Source organism: Molothrus ater, chromosome 20 (genome assembly GCF_012460135.2).
Source record: "Molothrus ater isolate BHLD 08-10-18 breed brown headed cowbird chromosome 20, BPBGC_Mater_1.1, whole genome shotgun sequence".
Taxonomy (NCBI): Eukaryota; Metazoa; Chordata; class Aves; order Passeriformes; family Icteridae; genus Molothrus; species Molothrus ater.
The window spans coordinates 2,658,959-2,666,890 of record NC_050497.2 but is presented as its reverse complement, the minus strand read 5'-3'; positions in this window follow the sequence as shown (position 1 = coordinate 2,666,890).

Genomic DNA, 7,932 nt, shown 5'->3' with positions numbered 1-7,932 from the left:
GCAGGGCTGTAAATCTGGGGGCAAAGGCTGTGTGTTCACCCTGCACCCAGCACTGCAGGATGAGCTTTCCCCCTGGGCTGGCTGCCAGGCTCTGTGTCTCACTCCCAGGCTGTGCCCAGGGGATTTGGGCGCTTCTGCGCTTCTCCTTCTGAGTGTGAAGGGGGAAATGGGAGAGGAGGAGGGGAATGGCTCGGTGCTGGCACAGAGCTGGAGCAATGGCAGCCATGCAGAGCAGGCTGTGCCCACGGGTGTGTGCACACATATACATGTCTGAGGGTGGCCACAGAGAGGTTCACCCTGTCACTCACTGCCTGGGGACACAGGACAGCAAAGGAGCACCCAGAGGGACAGCAGAGTTATTGGGGAAGATGAAACAGGAAAGCCTTATCAATAGGATTGCCTGGCAAAAGATTTTGAGAATATAGAAACTATAAGGGAGATTGAAATGAAAGCAAGCTTTGAGATCCCTCAGTTACTGAACAACTGGAAAACAATGGTGTGGCCAGCTGAAGGTGATCCCCTTTTGATGGAACAACACCCTCTGCTTGCAGACAGGCCCAAGGGTCAGAGCAGACCCTGCCAGCTTGGCAGAAGGGGCCCAAAGAGGAGTTTGTAGGGTTTAAAATGTAACACAGGATGGTAATGGAATGATTCTTATAGGCTGTATGGAAATGCTGTAGGATTTGTATCTTGTACTAGATTGGTTAGTGAGAATTAAAATATTCAACACAGAAGAAGATTTATGGTATTATAATGGGAACTTCGCTCTCTTACCCTCTTACCCTCTCTCACCCTCTCATCCTCTCTCCCCCTCTCTTCTCTCAGGCCTGCTCTGAGCTGTGCCTGGCAGCTCCCAGCAGGGCCCTGCCCCCAGGCCCTTTGCAATAAACCCCAAGTTCCAGCCCTGGCTCCAGAGATCTCTCATCTCCATCCATCCCCAGCATCCTACTCCTGACACCCCTGCACAGTGACAACAGCCTGGCTGCATCCAGCCCCAACAGCCCCAGGTCAGGCAGCCCCCAGCCCCAATCCTTCACTCCAAAACCTGCTCTCCTCCACACTTCCTTAAAAATAATCCCAAGATGAGTCTGTCAGAGCCTGCACTCGGTGCCAAGGCAGGCTATAAATACCAGAGGCTATTTAGGAGTGAGGTATTTATACTGCTGCTCCATCTCCCTGCCAGGCTGCCCAGGGAGGCTGAGCAGTGCTGGGCTGCAGGAAAAGCCCCAGGGAGCTGCAGGAGAGCTGGACCCTGCCAGAGGGGGTCCCCAAGGTCCCCAGGATGTGTCCCCTTGCCCTTGGGTGTTGTGGTGTTGTGGTGTTGTGAGGGTCCTCAGGACAAGGTGAGAGATGAGAATCTGACTCCAAGTTCTCAGAAGGCTGGTTTATTACATTAATATATTATAATATAATAATAGTAAAATGCTATATTATAAAATATAAATATATTATATAAATATAATAAACAGCATTATATTATATTATATTATATTATATTATATTATATTATATTATATTATATTATATTATATTATATTATATTATATATATAAGAATATACTATATCTATTATATACTATTATATGCTAAAACTATACTATAGTTTATATACTTTAGTATATAAACTATATATATATATAAAAACTATATATATATATATATATATATATATATATATATATATATATAGTTTATATAGAGAAAGGATACAGGCAGAAGGCTGGAAAAGAATGAATAATAAAAACCTGTGACTGACCAGAGCCCTACACAGCTGGACTGGGATTGGTCATTAATTAAAAACAATTCACATGGAACAATCAAAGATTCACCTCTTGGTAAGCAACCTCCAGACCACATTCCAAGCAATCAAATAATTATTGTTTGCATTTCTTTTCTGAGGCTTCTCAGGAGAAAAATCCTAGCAAAGAGATTTTTCAGAAAATATCATGGTGACACCTGGGGACAGTCAGCTCCCTGGCAGCTCTCTTGCATCCATCACACCTGGTAGAAAATATAAAGAAGGAAAGAGTGTGTGGGGAGTCTGGGACTTTTGAATAACTGACTAAGCAGAAGCTGTTTGTTGTTTATATTACACACACTTTTATAGATTTTACAAACTACTAATTATACACTTCTTGATTGGTTTTTTTTGTCTTGCTCTCTCGTTTTCTGTTTCAATTTCTTAGTGTCTGTGAATGGTTACAGTTTAGGTGTTTCATGGTCTTCTGTTATTTAGTTCTTGTGATCTTGCTATTCAGTTTCTCAGCCTCTTCATTCTTATTTTAGTACAGTTGACGTTTTAGTAACTTTGTACAGTATTTTGATAAAATTCTGATAAGAACAGTTACAAGCAGTGTGGCTGGTGAGTTGTTCAGGTACATTGCTACAAGAGTGGCGTTTGTCTCACTGGAAAAACTGGGAACCAAGCTGGGAACCAAGCTACCCACTCCACAGCTGCCTGGGGAAGGTGTCAGCCTGGGCATGGAGGCTTTGGGGGGCACAGAAGGGATGGGAACATCCTCCCCACGATGATGGAGAATGATGGTTTGGAGACCCTTCCTGCCAACACAGCTCCAGCATGGGCAGGCCCCATCCTGGCACTCAGGACCTGCTGGAGTGCAAAATGCCCCAGAACTCCCTCCAAGCAGGGACTGTGGGCTGCTCTGGGACCCCCAGAAGCCTTTCCCTGCTTGGGAAATGTGGGTGAGGAGCTGGGGCTGGACACCCCCACAACAGCTGGGAAGGGAAAGGGAAAGGGAAAGGGACAGGGAAAGGGCTTTTCCTCAGCCCCCTTTCCACACAGGGCTGGGAAGGAGCATCAGAGTGGATGGGGAGAGGTGGTGGCTGCTCCTCTCACTCCATCCTGTGCTGTTTTGGTCCAAATCATGGAAATTGGGATGGCCAGGTCTGGCAACTGGGCCCTGCACCAGTGGCTGTTGGTGTGGGATGGAGCTCAGGGAAGTAGCAGGGATCTGGGAGGCCAGAGAAGGGACTGGCCTTGGGGTCAGAGCTGGCTCAGCGTGGTTTTCCTGACAGACAAGTGTAAGGATGTCTGTGGTACCAAGGAGAAGTTGATGTCAGAGATGCCTCCCCCAGCAGCCTTGGGGCCACATCCTGATCCTTCCTTCCTGGTTCTCTCCTTAGGAGTCTAGGCCAGGAGGCCTCACTCCGGGCTTTTTCACCCCCAAAAATTCAGTTAGAACCTGTTAAGATGCTGGACATGTGTTTAACTGGCAGAAATGGGGGTGCCCCACAATCTTCTGAGTCCTGGGGCTGAAGAGGGAGACACTGGCAGCTCCTGCTGGTGTGCTGACCATCCTCCCTAGGGACTCCCCCAGAATAGCTGGGATTTTAGGACACTCTGGGAGGGTGTGAGAGTATCCAGCATCCACTGGGGAGTGCATTCATGGTCTGGGATCTGGGATGGGGAGGCACTTCCACCTCCCTGAGTGCAGGCAGAGGCAATGCTGGCTGTTCAATGCCTGGTCCTGGGAACGTGTCCCAGGGGAAGGAAGGGGCTGGTAGGGACAGGGAGGGCACAATGTTGTGGCACTCACAGTCTCTGAAAATATCCCTTCACCCAGGATTCTGCTCCTGGGAAGCTGAGAAGCCTCAGAGAAAAGGAAAACAATTCTCATCTCATTTGCTTCTCCTGTGCTGTGCTCATGTGGAATGTGTTTGGAGATTGTTCACCCACAGGTGATTGTTCCATTGCATTCTGCTGGGAGTTGTTTCCACTCTTTGGCCAATCAGGGCCAAGCTGTGTCAGGACTCTGGAGAGAGTCAGGAGTTTTCATTATTATCTTTTTAACATTTAGTAAGTATCCTTTCTGTATTCTTTAGTATAGTTAGAATAGTTTTCTTTAATATAATATAGTAATATAAAGTAATAAATTATAAACATAATATTAATATAATATAAATATATTTATAATTACAAATATAATGTACAAATATATTTATAATATAATACATACATTTAAAATATAATATATAAATATATTTATAAATATATTACATTTATAAAGTAATAAATTAGTCTCCTGAGAACATGGAGTCAGATGTATCATTCCTGCCTTTGTCAAGGCATTCCCAGCAAATACAATTCGGTGTCACCCTTTGGCTGTGTCCCCATAAGCTGCTTGGGGTGCAGCTGCTGGGGGTTAATCATCCCAGGAGCTGGTGTTTGTGCTGGGGCAGTGATGGCTGGGCAGACCCTGCTGAGGTGCAGGCAGGGCCCACCCTGGTACTCTGGGTTTTTTTCCATGTTTCCAGCTGTTCAGCATTGCTCAGACATGGGATTTTTCCTTTCCCTGGTGCAAATGGCAGAGCTGTGACCCAGCACCAGCCCCTGCACTTGCACAGGGTTTGGGAGTGGGGCAAAAACCACTCCTCCCATTATCCCAGAGCAAGGAGCAGAGCCAGGGCCACATCCATGCCATGGCAGTGCCCATGCCCGTTCCCTGCGCTCATCCCAGTGCCCAGGCTGTCCTGCCTGTGCCTGTCCCATGCCATGTCAGTGTCTGTCCCATGTCCCATGCCATGCTAGTTCCTGCTCCATGCTCCATGTCCCATATCCCATGCCACGCCAGCGCCTGTCCATGTCCTATATCCCGTGTCCCATGTCCCATGCCAGTCCCATATCCCATATCCCATATCCCATGTCAGTGCCTGTCCCATGTCCCATGCCATGTCAGTGCATGTCCCATGTCCCATATCCCATGTCCCATGCCATGCCAGTGTATGTGCCATGTCCCATGTCTCACATCCCATGTCCCATGCCATGTCAGTGTCTGTCCCATATCCCATGTCCCATGTCAGTGCCTGTCCCATGCCCTGTGTCCCATGTCCCATATCCCATGTCCCGTGCCATGTCAGTGCCTGTCCCATGTCCCATGTCCTGTGTCCCATGTCCCATGCCATACCAGTGTATGTCCCATGTCTCACATCCCATGTCCCATGCCATGTCAGTGCCTGTCCCATATCCCATGTCAGTGCCTGTCCCATGTCCCGTGTCCCATAACCCATGTCTCATATCCCATGTCCCATATCCCATGTCAGAGCCTATCCCATGCCCCATGTCCCATATCAGAGCCTATCCCATGCCCCGTGTCCCATGTCCCATATCCCATGTCAGAGCCTATCCCATGTCTCATGCCATGTCAGTGCCTGTCCCATGCCCTGTGTCCCATATCCCATGTCCCATATCAGAGCCTATCCCATGTCCCATGCCATGTCAGTGCATGTTCCATGTCCCATGCCATGCCGGTGCCCGTCCCCGTGCCCATTCCCTGTGCTCAGCCCGGTGCCCACGCCGGTGCCCGCACCCCGTGCCACGCCGGCGCCAATGTCGCCAGTCTGTCGCACCCTCCGCAGGCTGCACCGAGCCGGTCACGGCTCCCTGCCAACGCCTGGCTGGCGGCCACCAGTTATCCCAGTGCCGACCAGCAGAGGGGAATGCTGGTCCGCAGGAGCCTCCCTTCTCCTCCTCCTCCTCCTCTTCCTCCTGCCCCCCGTGCCCTCCGCCCCGCGGGCTGCGCTCCCCCGGCCCCGCCGGCCGCTCTCTGCCCTGGGGCGCTGGTGGGCGCTGGGTGCACCCCCACCGGGGGTGAGGCTGGGATGGCACCCCCGCCCTGTGCTGCCCGTCCCCCTGGTACCGCCTTGGGGGGTTTGGGGATCCCCAGGTGTTCCTCAGTCAGTGCCACCCCTCTGCTCAGAGCTCCGTGCCTGGGCTGGAGCTGGGGCTGGAGTGGGGCTGGAGCTGGGACTGGAGCTGATGGATCCCGCTCAGAGCTCCGTGCCTGGGCTGGAGCTGGGGCTGGAGTGGGGCTGGAGCTGATGGATCCCACTCAGAGCTCCGTGCCTGGGCTGGAGCTGGGGTTTGGAGCTGATGGATCCCACTCAGAGCTCCGTGCCTGGACTGGAGCTGACGGATCCCGCTCAGAGCTCCGTGTTCAGACTGGAGCTGACGGATCCCGCTCAGAGCTCCGTGTTCAGACTGGAGCTGATGGATCCCACTCAGAGCTCCGTGTTCAGGCTGGAGCTGATGGATCCCACTCAGAGCTCCCTGTTCAGGCTGGAGCTGATGGATCCCGCTCAGAGCTCCTTGTTCAGACTGGAGCTGATGGATCCCGCTCAGAGCTCCGTGTTCAGACTGGACCTGACGGATCCCGCTCAGAGCTCCGTGTTCAGACTGGACCTGACGGATCCCGCTCAGAGCTCCGTGTTCAGACTGGAGCTGACGGATGCAGCCCTGATTCAGCAGAAGCCGCTGGAGGCAGGCCTGATTCAGCAGAGGTTAATGACGCTGTTATCGGGAGCGCAGCGCTGGAGTCAGCAGCGGGACGGAGGGTGCAGCAGCCTGCGGGCACGGCATCACCTCGCGGGGCTGGGCACGGCTGCCCTCGCCTTTATCAGCATTGCAAAGTTTTATTGCTGCAATCACGCTGCTGTTAATTGCACCGAGAGCAGGAGGGCACCTCCACCCCCTTCTCTGCCGCTGCTTCTCCCTCCTGCCCAGCCTGGGCTGCTCGGACCCCAGGGCACAGCGGGTCCCTTAACAAGGACACCCCCGGGGCCTCAGGGGTGACCCCAGGTGGGTTTCCACCCCCACCCTGTGGATGGCGACCTGAGCCCAGCTCTGAGGGACGCCCCGACCTTCCCTCGGCTGCGGCTCCTGCCCTCAAACCCCCCCACCTCCACGGCGATCGGGTTTCCCGGTGATCTGGTGAGGTGGAAACAGATCCCTGTGCCAGGGTCACTGAGAGTGGAAGGAAAACTCCACTGATTGCTCCTGGTGCGGGTGAGGGGGAAATAAACATTTACCGGGCTGGAGATTTGTCCTGCAGTGCTCAGCGGCTGCAGGAATCCAGCAGGATTCTGGAGGAGGGGAGAGCTTGGGAACAGCCCGTTCTGGGCTCTCTGCAGGTGCCTCCAGCACCTCTGCTGCCGAGAGCTCAGGTTCTACACCGTGCTCGTGGAAAATCCAACGGGAACAAGGTGGGATGATCCCCCCTCAGAGGCACTGAATCCAGAGGGACCAGCTGAGGGGCAGGAGGGCAGGGAGCTGAGCACACAGCCCCTGTCAGGCTTGTTTTGACTGCTGTGAGCAGAAAAAATACCCCACATAATCAACTTTTAAAAAAAAATGCTTTGTCACAGCCATGGATTGTGGCATCAAAACCATCCAGAAGTCCTGGGAGGAGGAAGGACAGGTGTGGAACACTTTGCTCGTCATGATGGACTAATGCACTGAAGGCTTTAATAATGTGGGAACCACCTCACCTCACTGCTGCCATCTCCACCATCCCAGGAGCTGCCTGAAATCACAGAAGTGTTTATTCTCCTCGGCTGTATTCACAGGGAAATCCTTCATTTCCAAGCTGGGATAGATAATTCATCAGCTCTAGACAGATAAGCATTATTTCCATCTCTTCAGTGAGATGTAATTAGCTGGCATGATTACACTTTATTAGCCTGCAATTCTGTACAACTCCCAACACTGCACAGCCTCTGATGGGAGGGACGTCTGTGCCAGGTCCCTCGGAGCCCCAGCACGTGGGACAGGCCCAGGACAGGGTGTGACAAAGCCATTTGGGCATCACTTGTGCTGCTGGCACTGCTGGTTTGTCCTCCTGGATCCTGCTTTACCTGGAGCCTTTGCAGAGGATGTGGGGAATCAGAGCAGGGAGCTGGGAGCTGAGCCTGCAAAGGGGGATGGATTTAAAGACATCCTTGGGAAGGATGGAGGCAGGAGGGAGACAGGAGGGCAGTGGGGGGCTGTGTGTGCACCTTTTGTGCTCAGCAGGATGGGCTCAGCGCCTGAGCAGGGCCAGGCTGGGCTCCCAGAGGCTGCAGCTGGAGAGGAAGGACAAACCATTCCCCTCCCCATCCTCCTCAGACACCCATCAGGGTGGCAGGAATGAAGGAAAT